The following is a 21,012-nucleotide window of genomic DNA, read 5'->3' on the forward strand; positions in this document are numbered from 1 at the left end:
TAGTTAACATAGAACAGTGTATCAGGCTCGGGTAAAATAAGATGTTTTTAACACTTCCATTTGATATTTCCATCACTTTTTATAAGCAAGTTCAGTGAAAAGGTTTGTCTTATTTGTCAGGTCAATATTAGAGAAACGAAGTGATTTCTTTCCAAGGATGTACAGCTAATAATCTTGGTTAAACCTTCAATCTTGTTTTAAATGCTTTTCCATTGAAAATGATACCTCTCTTTCAGCTCCCCCATTTCTGAGAAGTATAAAATCTTATAATTTATTATTACCAAAGGGGAAAGGTGGGAGGAGGGATAAATTAACAGTTTGGAATGAACACATACACACTGCTATGTATAAAATAGATCATCAACAAGGAACTACTGTATAGCACAGGGAACTACACTCAACATTTTGCAATAACCTATAAGGGGAAATAATCTGAAAAAGAATAGATATTTTTATTGACATCATCTATCAATGACAGTTAAAGTGTAGCCTAAGGGAAGCTGGTGGTGAGTGCTTCTGACCCTGAAGACTTCAATCATCTAAAGTTTGGACTCTGCCTACTTCCCAAGGCCCTTAATGAACATATGTGTAGCTGTAGCTTAAAAAATTCCCCAGTTTGGGTTTCGGGGAGACACTGATTTTGAAAAAGCCCTGGTGTTCTCCTTACATGAATGGGACTCTTCCTACTGCTAAAACATGTCTGTCACACCCAGAGGATGGTATACCGTCTGATCGGGAAGAGTTTGGAAAAGGCATCTCATCTCCTCATCTCCTGGTGCTCGGGTTCACCCCTCCAGCGTCTTTACTAACAGTCTCCCCACTTGGAGATGTCAGCACTGTCAACATCCTGTTGCGTACAGTTTGGAATTTGTCCAGAGGATGAAGCGGAAGGATGAGGAACAATGAGAGACAAGTCCTAGGTGTTCAGACAGGCACATGTCACTCTAATTTCCAATCAGGAAGACGAATTGACCAAAGGCTAGGGTTGCCCATGGAAACAGTATAGGGCTTGAGGAAATCCCGCTGCTTTGTGGCCAGTTCCCATAAACACGAGTTGAACAATGGAACTCAGGGGCAGTAAAATTCACAAAACTGCAGAGTTGAAAATATCCATCACTGAAAAATGTCTTGAGGAGAGTCAGAGAAAAGGACTTGTAAGCAAGGGAGAATGGCAGGAAAGGGATTTGAGGAGGTAGAAAGGACTCGCCATTAAGCACAAGAAAAGGAGCTGAACATTGCCAACATTGCAGTTGGCCAAAAAGGGTGTATGCGTTCTTTTCTGTATATATTCAAGAAAAGGGCATACACTTTTTTAGCCAACCAAACAGGTGGGCACTGGAAGTCAATACTACAAAAGATATCACTTCGCATCAGTCAGAAGAGCCATCCTCATAAAGCGTAAACAACAGAAATGCAGGACAGGGCAACGAGAAGAGGGAGCCCTGTGAGACTTATAGTGGAAATGTATATTGCCAACGGCCATTCTGGAGAAGTGTATTGTGTTTACTAAAGCATCTAAAAAATGAGCTACAGAGCATAGGGCACTTGCACTCATGGGCGTATATCTTGGGAAAAACAAAAATCGAGAGGACACAGGCACCCCAATGTTTACCCCCTCTCTGTTTAAAAGATCCTCGACTAGGATATAACTCAAATGTCTCTGGAGGGAAAAAATGGATAGAGATGTGGTACTTAGGTAGAGTGGAATATTATTCAGCCTGGAAATCAATGAAATATGGCCAGTTGTAACAACTCCGGAGGAGTTACGTATGATCATTCTAAGTGACAGAATTCAAAAAGAAAAAGACACATATCATAAGATATCACTTAAAGGTGGAATCCAAAATGGCTACACATGAAATAAATTACAAAACAAAAACATAGTCAAATATGTAGAAAACACGCATAAGGCTGCTAAACGGGAAAGGTGGGGAGGGGTGAGGCATCATCCAGGAGGTTGAAATTAGCAAAGATACCATTCCAAATACCAAACTGATGATCAACAAGGCCTACACGGTAGCTAAAAGAACTGCACTCAGCACACTCAAGTCACCGGAAAAGAATATATACGACTGGTAAGAATCTGAAAAAGAATTTATTGATGTCTCTCTGTACGTGAATCAAGTGGATGTACAGCAGCAAGAAACAGAGCTTTGAAAATCAGCTGTAACCAATATAGTAATAAATTGAAAAAAATAAACGACAGAGAGACAGAGAAAACCTCTTACAACTTTTCCTCAGGGACGGTGATGCAACATGGATTGAACACATCTAGACCCACAGCAGGATGAGACATAAGGCTGGAAACTGTTTGCGCTAAGAGAAATGTGAGGTTGGGTGAGGAAATGCACACCCTTTAAAGTAATACTACCTGGTACCCATTCAATGGGTCCCAAATCTGCAGGTTCAAGGGATCTTCCTACAGCTAAAACATGCATGGAAAACCCAGAGGACTGTACACCATGTGATCGGGAGATGTGTCTAAAATGCACCTCATTTATCCTCTCCTGGTGCTCCTGTTCACCATTCCAGCCACGCTACTTAGAATCTCCCCACTTGGAGAATCAGCACATTTAAACTTCTGTTTCACACATTTTGCAAATTGTGAGGAGGATGAACGGGAAGAGGGGGAACCAATGAGAGAAGAGTTGTAGGGGTTTGGACGGGCACATATCACTCTAATTTCCCATTAAGAATAAGAATTAAAGAAAGGCTCAGCCTGCCTCGCCGGAGCCAAAATAGGGCCTGAAGCAATCCTGCGGGTTTGAGGCCAGCTCACAAAAGAGCAACTTAAAAAATGGAGCTCAGGGTCACTGCAATTCACAAACCTGCAGAGTTATAAATGAAAACTAACGTCCAAAAATATGTTGAGGTAAGGCAAAGAAGAGGATCTGAATGCAAGACAGAATTGCAAGAAACAGATTTCAAGAGATAGATTGGACTCGGCTTTAACGCACATGAAAAGCGGCAGAATTTCGACAATGATGCAGTTGGCCCAAAAGGGCGTATGCGTTTTTTCCTGATTATATCCAGGAAAAAACGCATACGCACTTTATGGGCAACGAAGCAAGCAAGCAATGCAAATGTGCACAACAAAGAAGTCTCACTTCCCACCGGTCAAAAGGGCCATCCTAAAAAATTGTAAAAACCAGAAATGCAGGACAGACCATGGAGAACAGGGAGCCTTTATACGCTGATGGGCAGTGTGTGAACTGCCGAGAGCCACTCTGGAGAAGTGTATGGTGGTTCCTAAATCATCTAAAAAACAGAGCTACAGAGCATAGGACACTTCCAATCATGGGAGTATATCTAGGGAAGTCTAAAAATCAACAAGACACAAGCACACCACAGTTTAGGGCTACTCTGTTTACAAGAACCTCAACTTCAGTACACCTTAAATATCCCAGGAAAGAGAACAATGGATAAAGAAGATGTGGTACTTATGTACAATGGAATATCTCTTCACCATGAAATCAATGTAATAAGGCTAGTAGAAGGATAAAGAGTGGATTTAGGTCCGATAATACTACTTGAAATAAGTCAAACAGAAAAAGAAACATATCATAAGATATCACTTATAGAGGGAGGGTAAATATGGCTGCACAAGAAATGAATTACAGAACAGAACAGTGTCTCACATTTAGAAAACACACTTATGTCAGCTTAAGGGGAAAGGAGAGGTGGGGTGATGCATAAAACCAGAGTTTGAAATTAGCACAGATACCGTTCAATAAACCAAATAGGTATTAGACAAGATCTACACCTTGCTCAATGAACTGGCCTCAACACACCCTATACACTGCAGAGAAATATATCTGAGTAATAAGAATCTTAAAACCCATGTATTGATATATCTCCATAAGGGAATCAAGTGTGTGCAGAGCGGCACAAACACAGCAGTGAAAATGAGCTAAACCCCATTATAGAAATAAATTTTAAAAACAAAACGCTGAAACAATGAAAGAGAGAAAAATTCTTACAAAATTCGCTCAGGGGCTGTGATGCAACCTGGATTGACCACATATAAACCCACAGCTGGATAAGACATAAGGCTGGACACTTGGGGCTGACAGGATTGGTGAGCTTTGGTGAGCAACTGCCGAAAGTTTAATGCAATACTTCATGCTACTCAGTCCAAGGGTCCCAACACTCCAGGTTGAAGGGAATCTTCCTACAGCTAAACCATGCTTGGGAAACCCAGCGACTGGTATACCATATGATCGGGAAAGGTTTCTAAAACGCACCTCATTTTTCCTCTCCTGGGGCTCCGGATCGACATTCCAGCCGCTTTACTAACAACATCCCCACATGGAGTCAATGCCTTTAAGTTCTGGTATCGCACAGTCTGCAGTTAGTGCAGAGGATGAATGGGAATAGGGGGAACCAGTGAGAAACTAGCTGTAGCGGTTTCAATGGGCACATGTCACTCTAATATCACATCAGTAAGAAGAATTAACCAAAGGCACAGCAAGGTGCCCCAGAAGAAAAATAGGGCTTCAAGGAATCCTGTGGTTATGGGGCAAGACCACAAAAATAAGAGCTAAAAAATGGAGCTAAGGGCCACTGCAATTCAAAAACCTGCAGAGTTATAAAGGCCAACTATTTTTAAAAAATATATTGAGGTAAGGCTATGAAGAGGCATTGAAAGCAAGGCAGAATTGCAGGAAACCGATTTCAGGAGGTAGACTGGAATTGCATTGAAAACATATGAAGAGAGTCAGAAACTCGACAATGATGCACATGGCCAAAAAGGGCGTATGTGTTTTTTCCTGAATATATTCAGGAAAAAACGCATACGCACTTTTTGGCCAACCAAGCAAGCTTGCAAAGGAAATCTGCACTACAATGAAGTCTCACTTCCACCTGGTCAAAAGGGCCATCTGAAAAAAGTGTAAAATCCATAAAGGCACGACAGGCCATGGAGAACTGGGAGCCTTCTTATGCTGATGGGCGGGATGTAAATTGCCAACAGCCACTCTGGAGAAGTGTATGGTGTTTCCTGAAACATCTAAAAAAAAAAGCAACAGAACCTAGGGCACTTCCACTTATGGTCCTATAGCTTAGGGAAATTAAAATCAAAAAGACACAGCCACCCCAAAGTTTGGGACGGCTCTGTTTACAAGAACCTCGTTAACGGTACAAGTTCAATATCGCAGAAAGTGAAAAATGGATAAAGAACTTGTGGTACTTACGTACAATGCAATATCACTCAGCAATGAAATCTATGTCATCAGGCCTGTAGCAGCATAATGAGTGGATTCAGGTATGATGATTCGAACTGAAATAAGTCACACAGAAAAGAAACATCATAAGGTATCACTAATACACAGAATGTGAACTTGGCTACACATGAACTGAATTACAAAACAGAACAGTGTCTCAAGTTTAGAAAACCAACTTACGCTTGCTTAACGGGGAAGGTGAGTTGGGGTGCTGCATAAAACCAGAGATTGAAATGAGCACAGATAAAGTTCCTTAAGCCAAATATGGAATAGACAAGAGCTACTGTTGCTCAACGAAATGGACTCAACACCGCATATTAAACGCCTAAGAATGTACCTGACTTGTAAGTATCTTAAAACCTATGGATTGCTATGTCTCCGAAAGAGAATCAAGCATGTGTACAGGGGCATAAACGCAGCAGTGATAGGATTGGAGAGGATCTGTGAGCAAATGAAGACCCTTTGAAGTCATATTGCATGGTACCCATTCCACGGGATTCAACTACCCAGGTTTAAGGTATTCTTCCTTCAGCTAAAACATGCATGTGGAACCTAGAGTATGATCAATCATGTGATCGGGAGACGTGTTCAAATATGTCTCAGATTTCGTACCCTGGTACTCGGGTGCAACATTCCAGATGCTTTACTAACACTCTCCCGACTTGGAGAGTCAGTCCCTTTAACCTCATGTTTGGCCCAGTTTGCAATTTCTGCGGAAGATGAACAGGAATAGCGAGAACCAATGGAGACTAGCTGGAGGTGTCTGGACGGGCAAATTTAACTCTCATTTCCTATCAGGAAGAGGAATTAACCAAAGGCTCAGCGTGCCGTTCCAGAACCAGATTAGGGCCTGAAGCCATCCTGCGGTGTTGCGGCCAGGTCACAAGAAAGCGAGTTGAAGAAAGGAGCTCAGGGGCACTGTAATTCACACACCTGCAGAGTTATAAATGACAGCTATCGGCCAGAAAGAGACTGAAGTAAGGCTGCCAAGAGGACTTGAAAGCGGGGCAGAATTGCAGGAAACCGATTTCAGGAGGTAGACTGGAATTGCATTGAAAGCATAGGAAAAGAGGCAGAACGTCCACAATGATGCACTTGGCCAAAAAGGGCGTATGCGTTTTTTCCTGAATATATTCAGGAAAAAACGCATACGCCCTTTTTGGCCAACCAAGCAAGCTTGCAAAGGAAATCTGCACTACAATGAAGTCTCACTTCCCCCCGGTCAAAAGGGCCATCTGAAAAAAGTGTCAAATCCAGAAAGGCAACAGGCCATTGAGAACTGGGAGTCTTGTTATGCTGATGGGAGGGATGTAGATTGCCAACAACCACTCGGGAGAAGTGTATGGTGTTTCCTGAAACATCTAAAAAACAAAGCAACAGAGCCTAGGGCACTTCCACTTATGGTCCTTTAGCTTAGGGAAATTAATATCAAAAAGACACAGCAACCCCAAAATTTGGGACGGCTATTTTACAGGAATCTCTTCTACGGCACAAGTTAAATATCCCAGAGAGCAAATAATGGATAAAGAAGTTGCGGTACTTCTGTACAACAGAATACCACTCAGCAATGAAATCTATGTCACCAGGCCCGTACCAGCATAATGAGTGGATTGAGGCACGATGATTCTAAGTGAAATAAGTCACACAGAAAAAGAAACATCATAAGGTATCACTAATACACGGAATGTGAACTTGGCTACACATGAACTGAATTACAAAACAGAACAGGGTCTCAAGTTTAGAAAACCAACTTATGCCTGCTTAAGGGGGAAGGTGAGTTGGGGTGCTGCATAAAAGCAGAGTTTGAAATTAGCACAGATACCGTTCCATAAGCCAAATATGTAATAGACAAGAGCTACCCCTTGCTCAACGAAATGGATTCAACAATGAGGTATCACCTCACACCTGGTAGAATAGGCATCATTGAAAATCTACAAACAGAAAATGCTGGAAAGGGTGTGGAGAAAAGGAACCCTCTCCCACTATTGTTGGGAATATAAATTGATACAGTCATTTTGGAGAACAATATGGAATTTCTTAAGAAACTAACAATAGAATTACCATATGATACAGCAATCCCAGTACTGGACATATACCCAGACAAAACCATAAATCAAAAAGAGTCATTCACCGCAATGTTCATTGCATCACTATTTACAATATGGAGGTAATGGAAGCAACCTAAATGCCCACAGACAGACGAATGCATAAAGCTGTGGTACATATATAAAATGGAATATTACTAAGCCATGAAAAGGAATGAAATTGGGTCATTTGTAGAGACGTCGATGGATCTAGAGACTGTCATACAGAGTGAAGTAAGTCAGAAAGAGAAAAACAAATCTTGTATATTCATGCATATATGTGGAACCTAGAAAAACTGTACAGATTAACCATTTTGCAAGGCATAAATAGAGCAACAGATGTAGACAACAAACGTATGGACAACAAGGGGGGAAAGCTATTGGGGGGTGGTGGTGGGAGGAGTTGAGAGACTGGGATTGGCATGTATACATTTATATGTATAAAATAGATAACCAATAAGAACCTGCTGTATAAAAATATAAAATAAAATTCAAAATTAAAAAGAAATAAAATTTAAAAAATAAAACAGAAAAAACAATTATTCCCTGCACATACATGTATTTATATGAATAAATTATTCCCATGCTTATATCTGTAAATACAAAAAAGAGGAATAAAATCTACCTTGAACCAAAAACGAAAAAGAGAAAAAAAACACAGAACCCACCAGTTACACAGAGGAAAACCGTATCAGGGCACTTGCTCCAGTTGTAAACAATTCTGAAGTTGGTCAGTGGTGGGGAATCGTCTCCCATTCAGCCAGCAGCCCCCACGCAACAAGCGTCCTCATTGCAAAGCTGGGGCACCGTGCCGAGGCATCTGTGAGTAAACGTGAGCTGAGCCCCAGGCCAGTTGCTGCTGAACTATTCCCACCCGTCCCAGGTAAAACACCTGAATATATACAAGGACTTGAAAGCCTAGAGGAAGGGCCATAGAGCCACACGAGTGACAGCATGCCGGCCGACTTGGTGCCTGCAGGCCAGCCAGGATGGTCCTGGCCCTGGGTGCTCTTCTGGAAGATTTCCATTTCCCTGCCTGAGATACCCGTCCTGTCCCTGCCCCCACTGCTTTTTTCCTTCCTCACCTCTGCCCAGGGAGAAATTCCAGCAGCAGGTATGGGTGACACATCCTCTTCTTTAGCAGGTGGCAGCCTGGCAACTGCTGCAGAAAGTCCAGCAGAGCCCCACTCACACTGGGCCACCCACAAAGCCGTGGCCTCTCACTCCCTCCCACCAGCCCAGCCCCGAGACTGCTGACAGGGCAGAGAAAATGGCGTCAGGCACGGCTGCAGGGGCTCTTGCTGCCTGGAGTGGTATTTATATTGATCTCAACCCAGGCACACCTGGGGAGGGCTGGCCGGCACGGTAAGGCTGCCCAGGTCAGCCAATCATCACCCCTCAGGGGCTCACAGTTGCAGAAAATGGAACTTGCTGAACCGGCCAGGTCCAAGGAACAGGTGTGGGCTCCTGAGAGTCAGGATAGACAAGGGGCTGCAGCTTTGGCTTGTTTTCTAATCATTTTATCTGGCCCATGAGTGGGAGACAACTTCAAGAAAACCCTCTCCTAATGAGAGGAACCCAGGAGTCAGGGAGAGGAGGGGTGGGTGGTGGTTGGAGACAGAGGCCTGGTGCCCCGGGTGCAGTGGAAGTCTCTGGAAGACCAGGTGGAGGGAGGCCTCACAGAGTGATGCCCAGGGTCACAGACCTGTCGCAGCTGCTGTTTGTTAGTTCAAGTCCTGCTCTGAGGTGCTCTGTGTCAGCTCTGAGCGACAGGTGAGCTGGGGGTGCTCTGCAATGAGGGCTATGTGCACGGTTCCTGTGTGCCCAGCCCTGCCACGGTACCTGCAAGGGTAGCTCTGTATCCTGGGAGGGGCCTGACCACGAGAGCCCCGTGGGCTGGGGTGGGGGTGGGGTACCTGCCCAGGTGAGCTCCATATTCTGGGATTGGTCTGACCACGAGAGCCCCATGGGCTGCTGGGGACCTGGTAAAGGATGTCAGGACAGTCAGTGAAGCCACCGAGGATATACCTCCAGTTGCTCCTAATTCCTACACCCTGCTGGTCATTCTACCAACCACCAGGACATGGTATTCTGTATTAGTCTTCAATGATGCCTTCTTTTGTATTCCATTAGTCCCAGAGTCACAAGAAATTTTGGCTTGTGAGTGGCAGGACTCAACATACAACTAAAACAATACTTCCGGGCCGTCTGGCCCCAAGGGTGCAAAAAATTCCCACACCATCTTTGGGGAAAGCTTAGCTAAAGACCTAAAAGTTCTACCTCTGGAAAAGGAAACCCTCCTTCAATATGCAGACGACATTCTGATCACCAGCCCTACTAAGGAGGCCTCTGAACTACCAAGCCAATAAAGGATAGAAGTTGTCCAAGAAAAAGCTCAAATATCACAGACTGCGGTGACCTGCCTGGGCTTCATTCTCACAGAAGGTCAGAGAAGCCCATCCCAGGAAAGGGAAGAAACCATTTTCAGCCTTACCCCTTTCTAAAACTAGAAGACAGCTTAGGGGTTCCTGGGGAGGCCAGGGTTTGCTGCTTCTGGATCCCTAACTACAGTCTACTAGCTGGGCCTCTATATGAAACACTGAAAGGAAAAGATGATGATCCTTTTGAATAGAATCCAGAAGTGGCCTTTCAAGAATGGAAAGAGCAGTCAATTCAGACCCTTACCCTGGAACTCCCTAATTTAGCTAAACCCTTTGACCTTTACATTCCCGGTGAAAGGTGAATCGCCATTGGAGAATTAGTGCAAAAACTGGGACCACTTGAAATGGAACAATGCAAGAATGCCATCCAGGTAGGATAAACTACGGTCACTAAGGGGCTTGGCCCACTGCCACATCTGGCCAAGATACTGGCGGTATCTAAAAACCTGGAAATCAGCAGCCGAAAAGGCCACCTCCCTCCTAAGGGAAAAGGACCCCACGTGGTGATCTTAACCACCAACCATGCCCTGAAGTTGCAGGGTTCGCTCCGTGGGCACACCGACCTCGAGTGAGGAGGCCCTCCAACTCCAACATCCAGAGAGATAACCGGGGGCAACAGGGCACCATGACGACTCGTGTGAACATCACTTGACCTGGAGTTTCTCTCATAAAACAACAAGAGTGTGTCCCAAAAGAGTAGACTACTGCTTGCAGGACTTACTGCACCCAGAGGGGAGCTAATAATCTTGGCGGGGGAACAGTATACCACACTGTCACCATAGAAAAGCCTACAGACACCGTGATGATGGTGACCAATAAGACCGGCTGGACTCCTGTTTACTTCAAAAGGCTGTTGACTCAGTAGCCATCATGGTCCTTGATCACCACTGACCCTGGACTGTCTGGGAGTTGAGCGGGCAGGGCTCTGACACCTGGTGCTGTTTGTACGTTAATTCAGGGGCCTAATTGAAGAAAGCGCAGACTACTGGTCAGAGCATCTAGGCTGGCAGAGACGGTCAGCCTAAGGTGGCCGAACAAATGTGGGGCGGGGTGAAACCGGCCCCCACAGCGTCTCTGCACATCTCTTTCCTGGACCCTTAAAGGTCATTAGAATCTATAACACTTCCAATGCTGGTGCTCAGGTGGACGAGCAGGGAGGCAGGGGTCCTGGGGACAATCAACGTCACCGGGAGGCTGCTGGGGAGAAGCTCTGACCCTCGCCCCAGGGTATGAGGGCTCCCAACTCAGCACTCAGCAGTTACAGAAGAAGGGTCTGCACCCTCAGCACTCCAAGAATGAGGAACGGGACAAAAGGCAGAGGAGGGGTTTGTCCCCAGCAAAGCCCATTAAAAATCCCTGGGAGATAAAAATAGAATCTGGGCAATAAAGTCAAGTCTAACCTTTTTTATCCTTTGTGCTTTGTCTAATTTCACGTGCTCCTAGGGTCCCGCATGCAGAGGTTCCACACCCGGCACTTCAGACCAGATTTCCTAGTGCAGAATGGCTGGGTCGACACCTCAGCTCCTGGGGCCCAGTGCAGACTCCACGATATAGAGCCTGAGCTACAGCCAACCCGGCCCTCGAGAGCTCCGCCGCCTCCCTCCCTCCCACTGACTCTGACAGGATCTCTACACAGCAGCCCAGCCCACAGCCCACGGGGTAGTGCATGCTCTCACCTCTCCATTCTCTGATCAAAATATAAAGTTTCCTTTGCTTGTGAACCAAACTCAGTCTCGATCTGTTGGCCCCAATGACACTGGGCAGGGGGACACTTGTTGGGGTCCACTCTGGAGGATCAGTAACAGAAATTGAGACTATTGTAACCTCAATGAACAGATGTGTGAGCCAAACTGTAGTTAACATAGAACAGTGTATAAGGCTCGGGTAAAATAAGATGTTTTTAACACTTCCATTTGATATTTCCATCACTTTTTATAAGCAAGTTCAGTGAAAAGGTTTGTCTTATTTGTCAGGTCAATATTAGAGAAACGAAGTGATTTCTTTCCAAGGATGTACAGCTAATAATCTTGGTTAAACCTTCAATCTTGTTTTAAATGCTTTTCCATTGAAAATGATACCTCTCTTTCAGCTCCCCCATTTCTGAGAAGTATAAAATCTTATAATTTATTATTACCAAAGGGGAAAGGTGGGAGGAGGGATAAATTAACAGTTTGGAATGAACACATACACACTGCTATGTATAAAATAGATCATCAACAAGGAACTACTGTATAGCACAGGGAACTACACTCAACATTTTGCAATAACCTATAAGGGGAAATAATCTGAAAAAGAATAGATATTTTTATTGACATCATCTATCAATGACAGTTAAAGTGTAGCCTAAGGGAAGCTGGTGGTGAGTGCTTCTGACCCTGAAGACTTCAATCATCTAAAGTTTGGACTCTGCCTACTTCCCAAGGCCCTTAATGAACATATGTGTAGCTGTAGCTTAAAAAATTCCCCAGTTTGGGTTTCGGGGAGACACTGATTTTGAAAAAGCCCTGGTGTTCTCCTTACATGAATGGGACTCTTCCTACTGCTAAAACATGTCTGTCACACCCAGAGGATGGTATACCGTCTGATCGGGAAGAGTTTGGAAAAGGCATCTCATCTCCTCATCTCCTGGTGCTCGGGTTCACCCCTCCAGCGTCTTTACTAACAGTCTCCCCACTTGGAGATGTCAGCACTGTCAACATCCTGTTGCGTACAGTTTGGAATTTGTCCAGAGGATGAAGCGGAAGGATGAGGAACAATGAGAGACAAGTCCTAGGTGTTCAGACAGGCACATGTCACTCTAATTTCCAATCAGGAAGACGAATTGACCAAAGGCTAGGGTTGCCCATGGAAACAGTATAGGGCTTGAGGAAATCCCGCTGCTTTGTGGCCAGTTCCCATAAACACGAGTTGAACAATGGAACTCAGGGGCAGTAAAATTCACAAAACTGCAGAGTTGAAAATATCCATCACTGAAAAATGTCTTGAGGAGAGTCAGAGAAAAGGACTTGTAAGCAAGGGAGAATGGCAGGAAAGGGATTTGAGGAGGTAGAAAGGACTCGCCATTAAGCACAAGAAAAGGAGCTGAACATTGCCAACATTGCAGTTGGCCAAAAAGGGTGTATGCGTTCTTTTCTGTATATATTCAAGAAAAGGGCATACACTTTTTTAGCCAACCAAACAGGTGGGCACTGGAAGTCAATACTACAAAAGATATCACTTCGCATCAGTCAGAAGAGCCATCCTCATAAAGCGTAAACAACAGAAATGCAGGACAGGGCAACGAGAAGAGGGAGCCCTGTGAGACTTATAGTGGAAATGTATATTGCCAACGGCCATTCTGGAGAAGTGTATTGTGTTTACTAAAGCATCTAAAAAATGAGCTACAGAGCATAGGGCACTTGCACTCATGGGCGTATATCTTGGGAAAAACAAAAATCGAGAGGACACAGGCACCCCAATGTTTACCCCCTCTCTGTTTAAAAGATCCTCGACTAGGATATAACTTAAATGTCTCTGGAGGGAAAAAATGGATAGAGATGTGGTACTTAGGTAGAGTGGAATATTATTCAGCCTGGAAATCAATGAAATATGGCCAGTTGTAACAACTCCGGAGGAGTTACGTATGATCATTCTAAGTGACAGAATTCAAAAAGAAAAAGACACATATCATAAGATATCACTTAAAGGTGGAATCCAAAATGGCTACACATGAAATAAATTACAAAACAAAAACATAGTCAAATATGTAGAAAACACGCATAAGGCTGCTAAACGGGAAAGGTGGGGAGGGGTGAGGCATCATCCAGGAGGTTGAAATTAGCAAAGATACCATACCAAATACCAAACTGATAATCAACAAGGCCTACACGGTAGCTAAAAGAACTGCACTCAGCACACTCAAGTCACCGGAAAAGAATATATACGACTGGTAAGAATCTGAAAAAGAATTTATTGATGTCTCTCTGTACGTGAATCAAGTGGATGTACAGCAGCAAGAAACAGAGCTTTGAAAATCAGCTGTAACCAATATAGTAATAAATTGAAAAAAATAAACGACAGAGAGACAGAGAAAACCTCTTACAACTTTTCCTCAGGGACGGTGATGCAACATGGATTGAACACATCTAGACCCACAGCAGGATGAGACATAAGGCTGGAAACTGTTTGCGCTAAGAGAAATGTGAGGTTGGGTGAGGAAATGCACACCCTTTAAAGTAATACTACCTGGTACCCATTCAATGGGTCCCAAATCTGCAGGTTCAAGGGATCTTCCTACAGCTAAAACATGCATGGAAAACCCAGAGGACTGTACACCATGTGATCGGGAGATGTGTCTAAAATGCACCTCATTTATCCTCTCCTGGTGCTCCTGTTCACCATTCCAGCCACGCTACTTAGAATCTCCCCACTTGGAGAATCAGCACATTTAAACTTCTGTTTCACACATTTTGCAAATTGTGAGGAGGATGAACGGGAAGAGGGGGAACCAATGAGAGAAGAGTTGTAGGGGTTTGGACGGGCACATATCACTCTAATTTCCCATTAAGAATAAGAATTAAAGAAAGGCTCAGCCTGCCTCGCCGGAGCCAAAATAGGGCCTGAAGCAATCCTGCGGGTTTGAGGCCAGCTCACAAAAGAGCAACTTAAAAAATGGAGCTCAGGGTCACTGCAATTCACAAACCTGCAGAGTTATAAATGAAAACTAACGTCCAAAAATATGTTGAGGTAAGGCAAAGAAGAGGATCTGAATGCAAGACAGAATTGCAAGAAACAGATTTCAAGAGATAGATTGGACTCGGCTTTAACGCACATGAAAAGCGGCAGAATTTCGACAATGATGCAGTTGGCCCAAAAGGGCGTATGCGTTTTTTCCTGATTATATCCAGGAAAAAACGCATACGCACTTTATGGGCAACGAAGCAAGCAAACAATGCAAATGTGCACAACAAAGAAGTCTCACTTCCCACCGGTCAAAAGGGCCATCCTAAAAAATTGTAAAAACCAGAAATGCAGGACAGGCCATGGAGAACAGGGAGCCTTTATACGCTGATGGGCAGTGTGTGAACTGCCGAGAGCCACTCTGGAGAAGTGTATGGTGGTTCCTAAATCATCTAAAAAACAGAGCTACAGAGCATAGGACACTTCCAATCATGGGAGTATATCTAGGGAAGTCTAAAAATCAACAAGACACAAGCACACCACAGTTTAGGGCTACTCTGTTTACAAGAACCTCAACTTCAGTACACCTTAAATATCCCAGGAAAGAGAACAATGGATAAAGAAGATGTGGTACTTATGTACAATGGAATATCTCTTCACCATGAAATCAATGTAATAAGGCTAGTAGAAGGATAAAGAGTGGATTTAGGTCCGATAATACTACTTGAAATAAGTCAAACAGAAAAAGAAACATATCATAAGATATCACTTATAGAGGGAGGGTAAATATGGCTGCACAAGAAATGAATTACAGAACAGAACAGTGTCTCACATTTAGAAAACACACTTATGTCAGCTTAAGGGGAAAGGAGAGGTGGGGTGATGCATAAAACCAGAGTTTGAAATTAGCACAGATACCGTTCAATAAACCAAATAGGTATTAGACAAGATCTACACCTTGCTCAATGAACTGGCCTCAACACACCCTATACACCGCAGAGAAATATATCTGAGTAATAAGAATCTTAAAACCCATGTATTGATATATCTCCATAAGGGAATCAAGTGTGTGCAGAGCGGCACAAACACAGCAGTGAAAAGGAGCTAAACCCCATTATAGAAATAAATTTTAAAAACAAAACGCTGAAACAATGAAAGAGAGAAAAATTCTTACAAAATTCGCTCAGGGGCTGTGATGCAACCTGGATTGACCACATATAAACCCACAGCTGGATAAGACATAAGGCTGGACACTTGGGGCTGACAGGATTGGTGAGCTTTGGTGAGCAACTGCCGAAAGTTTAATGCAATACTTCATGCTACTCAGTCCAAGGGTCCCAACACTCCAGGTTGAAGGGAATCTTCCTACAGCTAAACCATGCTTGGGAAACCCAGCGACTGGTATACCATATGATCGGGAAAGGTTTCTAAAACGCACCTCATTTTTCCTCTCCTGGGGCTCCGGATCGACATTCCAGCCGCTTTACTAACAACATCCCCACATGGAGTCAATGCCTTTAAGTTCTGGTATCGCACAGTCTGCAGTTAGTGCAGAGGATGAATGGGAATAGGGGGAACCAGTGAGAAACTAGCTGTAGCGGTTTCAATGGGCACATGTCACTCTAATATCTCATCAGTAAGAAGAATTAACCAAAGGCACAGCAAGGTGCCCCAGAAGAAAAATAGGGCTTCAAGGAATCCTGTGGTTATGGGGCAAGACCACAAAAATAAGAGCTAAAAAATGGAGCTAAGGGCCACTGCAATTCAAAAACCTGCAGAGTTATAAAGGCCAACTATTTTTAAAAAATATATTGAGGTAAGGCTATGAAGAGGCATTGAAAGCAAGGCAGAATTGCAGGAAACCGATTTCAGGAGGTAGACTGGAATTGCATTGAAAACATATGAAGAGAGTCAGAAACTCGACAATGATGCACATGGCCAAAAAGGGCGTATGCGTTTTTTCCTGAATATATTCAGGAAAAAACGCATACGCCCTTTTTGTCCAACCAAGCAAGCTTGCAAAGGAAATCTGCACTACAATGAAGTCTCACTTCCCCCTGGTCAAAAGGGCCATCTGAAAAAAGTGTAAAATCCATAAAGGCACGACAGACCATGGAGAACTGGGAGCCTTGTTATGCTGATGGGCGGGATGTAAATTGCCAACAGCCACTCTGGAGAAGTGTATGGTGTTTCCTGAAACATCTAAAAAACAAAGCAACAGAGCCTAGGGCACTTCCACTTATGGTCCTATAGCTTAGGGAAATTAAAATCAAAAAGACACAGCCACCCCAAAGTTTGGGACGCCTCTGTTTACAAGAACCTCGTTTACGGTACAAGTTCAATATCACAGAAACTGAAAAACGGATAGAGTACTTGTGGTACTTACGTACAATGCAGTATCACTCAGCAATGAAATCTATGTCATCAGGCCCGTAGCAGCATAATGAGTGGATTCAGGTATGATGATTCGAACTGAAATAAGTCACACAGAAAAAGAAACATCATAAGATATCACTAATACACAGAATGTGAACTTGGCTACACATGAACTGAATTACAAAACAGAACAGTGTCTCAAGTTTCGAAAACCAACTTATGCTTGCTTAAGGGGGAAGGTGAGTTGGGGTGCTGCATAAAACCAGAGATTGAAATGAGCACAGATAAAGTTCCTTAAGCCAAATATGGAATAGACAAGAGCTACTCCTTGCTCAACGAAATGGACTCAACACCCCATATTAAACGCCTAAGAATGTACCTGACTAGTAAGTATCTTAAAACCGATGGACTGCTATGTCTCCAAAAGAGAATCAAGCGTGTGTACAGGGGCATAAACGCAGCAGTGATAGGATTGGAGAGGTTCGGTGAGCAAATGAAGACCCTTTGAAGTCATATTGCATGGTACCCATTCCACGGGTCTCAACTCTCCAGGTTTAAGGTATTCTTCCTTCAGCTAAAACATGCATGTGGAACCTAGAGTATGATCAACCATGTGATCGGGAGACGTGTTCAAATATGTCTCAGTTTTCGTACCCTGGTACTCGGGTGCAACATTCCAGATGCTTTACTAACACTCTCCCGACTTGGAGAGTCAGTCCCTTTAACCTCCTGTTTGGCCCAGTTTGCAATTTCTGCGGAAGATGAACAGGAATAGTGAGAACCAATGAGAGACTAGCTGGAGGTGTATGGACGGGCAAATTTAACTCTCATTTCCCACCAGGAAGAGGAATTAACCTAAGGCTCAGCGTGCCGTGCCGGAACCAGATTAGGGCCTGAAGCCACCCGCGATGTTGCGGCCAGCTCACAAGAAAGCGAGTTGAAGAAAGGAGCTCAGGGGCACTGTAATTCACAAACCTGCAGAGTTATAAATGACAGCTATCGTCCAAAAATAGACTGAAGTAAGGCTGCCAAGAGGACTTGAAAGTGGGGCAGAATTGCAGGAAACCGATTTCAGGAGGTAGACTGGAATTGCATTGAAAGCATAGGAAAAGAGGCAGAACGTCCACAATGATGCAGTTGGCCAAAAAGGGCGTATGCGTTTTTTCCTGAATATATTCAGGAAAAAACGCATACGCCCTTTTTGGCCAACCAAGCAAGCTTGCAAAGGAAATCTGCACTACAATGAAGTCTCACTTCCCCCCGGTCAAAAGGGCCATCTGAAAAAAGTGTAAAATCCAGAAAGGCAGGACAGGCCATGGAGAACTGGGAGCCTTGTTATGCTGATGGGCGGGATGTAAATTGCCAACAACCACTCGGGAGAAGTGTATGGTGTTTCATTAAACATCTAAAAAACAAAGCAACAGAACCTAGGGCACTTCCACTTATGGTCCTATAGCTTAGGGAAATTAAAATCAAAAAGACACAGCCACCCCAAAGTTTGGAACGGCTCTGTTTACAAGAACCTCGTTTACAGTACAAGTTCAACATCGCAGAAAGTGAAAAATGGATAAAGAAGTTGTGGTATTTACTTACAAAGCAATATCACTCAGCAATGAAATCTGTGTCATCAGGCCCTTAGCAGCACAATGAGTGGATTCAGGTATGATGATTCTAACTGAAATAAGTCACACAGAAAAAGAAACATCATAAGATATCAGTAATACACGGAATGTAAACTTGGCTACACAGGAACTGAGTTACAGAACAGAACAGGGTCTCAAATTTAGAAAAACAACTTATGCTTGCTTAAGGGTAAAGGTGAGTTGGGGTGCTGCATAAAACCAGAGATTGAAATGAGCACAGATAAAGTTCCTTAAGCCAAATATGGAATAGACAAGAGCTACTCCTTGCTCAACGAAATGGACTCAACACCGCATATTAAACGCCTAAGAATGTACCTGACTAGTAAGTATCTTAAAACCTATGGATTGCTATGTCTCCGAAAGAGAATCAAGCATGTGTACAGGGGCATAAACGTAGCAGTGATAGGATTGGAGAGGTTCGGTGAGCAAATGAAGACCCTTTGAAGTCATATTGCATGGTACCCATTCCACGGGTTTCAACTACCCAGGTTTAAGGTATTCTTCCTTCAGCTAAAACATGCATGTGGAACCTAGAGTATGATCAACCATGTGATCGGGAGACGTGTTCAAATATGTCTCAGTTTTCGTACCCTTGTACTCGGGTGCAACATTCCAGACGCTTTACTAACACTCTCCCGACTTGGAGAGTCAGTCCCTTTAACCTCCTGTTTGGCCCAGTTTGCAATTTCTGCGGAAGATGAACAGGAATAGCGAGAACCAATGAGAGGCTAGCTGGAGGTGTCTGGACGGGCAAATTTAACTCTCATTTCCCACCAGGAAGAGGAAATAACCAAAGGCTCAGCGTGCCATACCGGAACCAGATTAGGGCCTGAAGCCATCCTGCGGTGTTGCGGCCAGCTCACAAGAAAGCGAGTTGAAGAAAGGAGCTCAGGGGCACTGTAATTCACAAACCTGCAGAGTTATAAATGACAGCTATCGTCCAAAAATAGACTGAAGTAAGGCTGCCAAGAGGACTTGAAAGTGGGGCAGAATTGCAGGAAACCGATTTCAGGAGGTAGACTGGAATTGCATTGAAAGCATAGGAAAAGAGGCAGAACGTCCACAATGATGCACTTGGCCAAAAAGGGCGTATGCGTTTTTTCCTGAATATATTCAGGAAAAAACGCATACGCCCTTTTTGGCCAACCAAGCAAGCTTGCAAAGGAAATCTGCACTACAATGAAGTCTCACTTCCCCCCGGTCAAAAGAGCCATCTGAAAAAAGTGTAAAATCCAGAAAGGCAGGACAGGCCATGGAGAACTGGGAGCCTTGTTATGCTGATGGGCGGGATGTAAATTGCCAACAACCACTCGGGAGAAGTGTATGGTGTTTCCTGAAACATCTAAAAAACAAAGCAACAGAACCTAGGGCACTTCCACTTATGGTCCTATAGCTTAGGGAAATTAAAATAAAAAAGACACAGCCACCCCAAAGTTTGGAACGGCTCTGTTTACAAGAACCTCGTTTACAGTACAAGTTCAACATCGCAGAAAGTGAAAAATGGATAAAGAAGTTGTGGTATTTACTTACAAAGCAATATCACTCAGCAATGAAATCTGTGTCATCAGGCCCTTAGCAGCAAAATGAGTGGATTCAGGTATGATGATTCTAACTGAAATAAGTCACACAGAAAAAGAAACATCATAAGATATCAGTAATACACGGAATGGAAACTTGGCTACACAGGAACTGAATTACAGAACAGAACAGGGTCTCAAATTTAGAAAACCAACTTATGCTTGCTTAAGGGGAAAGGTGAGTTGGGGTGCTGCATAAAACCAGAGATTGAAATGAGCACAGATAAAGTTCCTTAAGCCAAATATGGAATAGACAAGAGCTACTCCTTGCTCAACGAAATGGACTCAACACCGCATATTAAACGCCTAAGAATGTACCTGACTAGTAAGTATCTTAAAACCTATGGATTGCTATGTCTCCGAAAGAGAATCAAGCATGTGTACAGGGGCATAAACGTAGCAGTGATAGGATTGGAGAGGTTCGGTGAGCAAATGAAGACCCTTTGAAGTCATATTGCATGGTACCCATTCCACGGGTTTCAACTACCCAGGTTTAAGGTATTCTTCCTTCAGCTAAAACATGCATGTGGAACCTAGAGTATGATCAACCATGTGATCGGGAGACGTGTTCAAATATGTCTCAGTTTTCGTACCCTTGTACTCGGGTGCAACATTCCAGACGCTTTACTAACACTCTCCCGACTTGGAGAGTCAGTCCCTTTAACCTCCTGTTTGGCCCAGTTTGCAATTTCTGCGGAAGATGAACAGGAATAGCGAGAACCAATGAGAGGCTAGCTGGAGGTGTCTGGACGGGCAAATTTAACTCTCATTTCCCACCAGGAAGAGGAATTAACCAAAGGCTCAGCGTGCCGTGCCGGAACCAGATTAGGGCCTGAAGCCATCCTGCGGTGTTGCGGCCAGGTCACAAGAAAGCGAGTTGAAGAAAGGAGCTCAGGGGCACTGTAATTCACAAACCTGCAGAGTTATAAATGACAGCTATCGTCCAAAAATAGACTGAAGTAAGGCTGCCAAGAGGACTTGAAAGCGGGGCAGAATTGCAGGAAACCGAT

This window comes from Stenella coeruleoalba (genome assembly GCF_951394435.1).
Source record: "Stenella coeruleoalba genome assembly, chromosome: 6".
Lineage (NCBI taxonomy): Eukaryota > Metazoa > Chordata > Mammalia > Artiodactyla > Delphinidae > Stenella > Stenella coeruleoalba.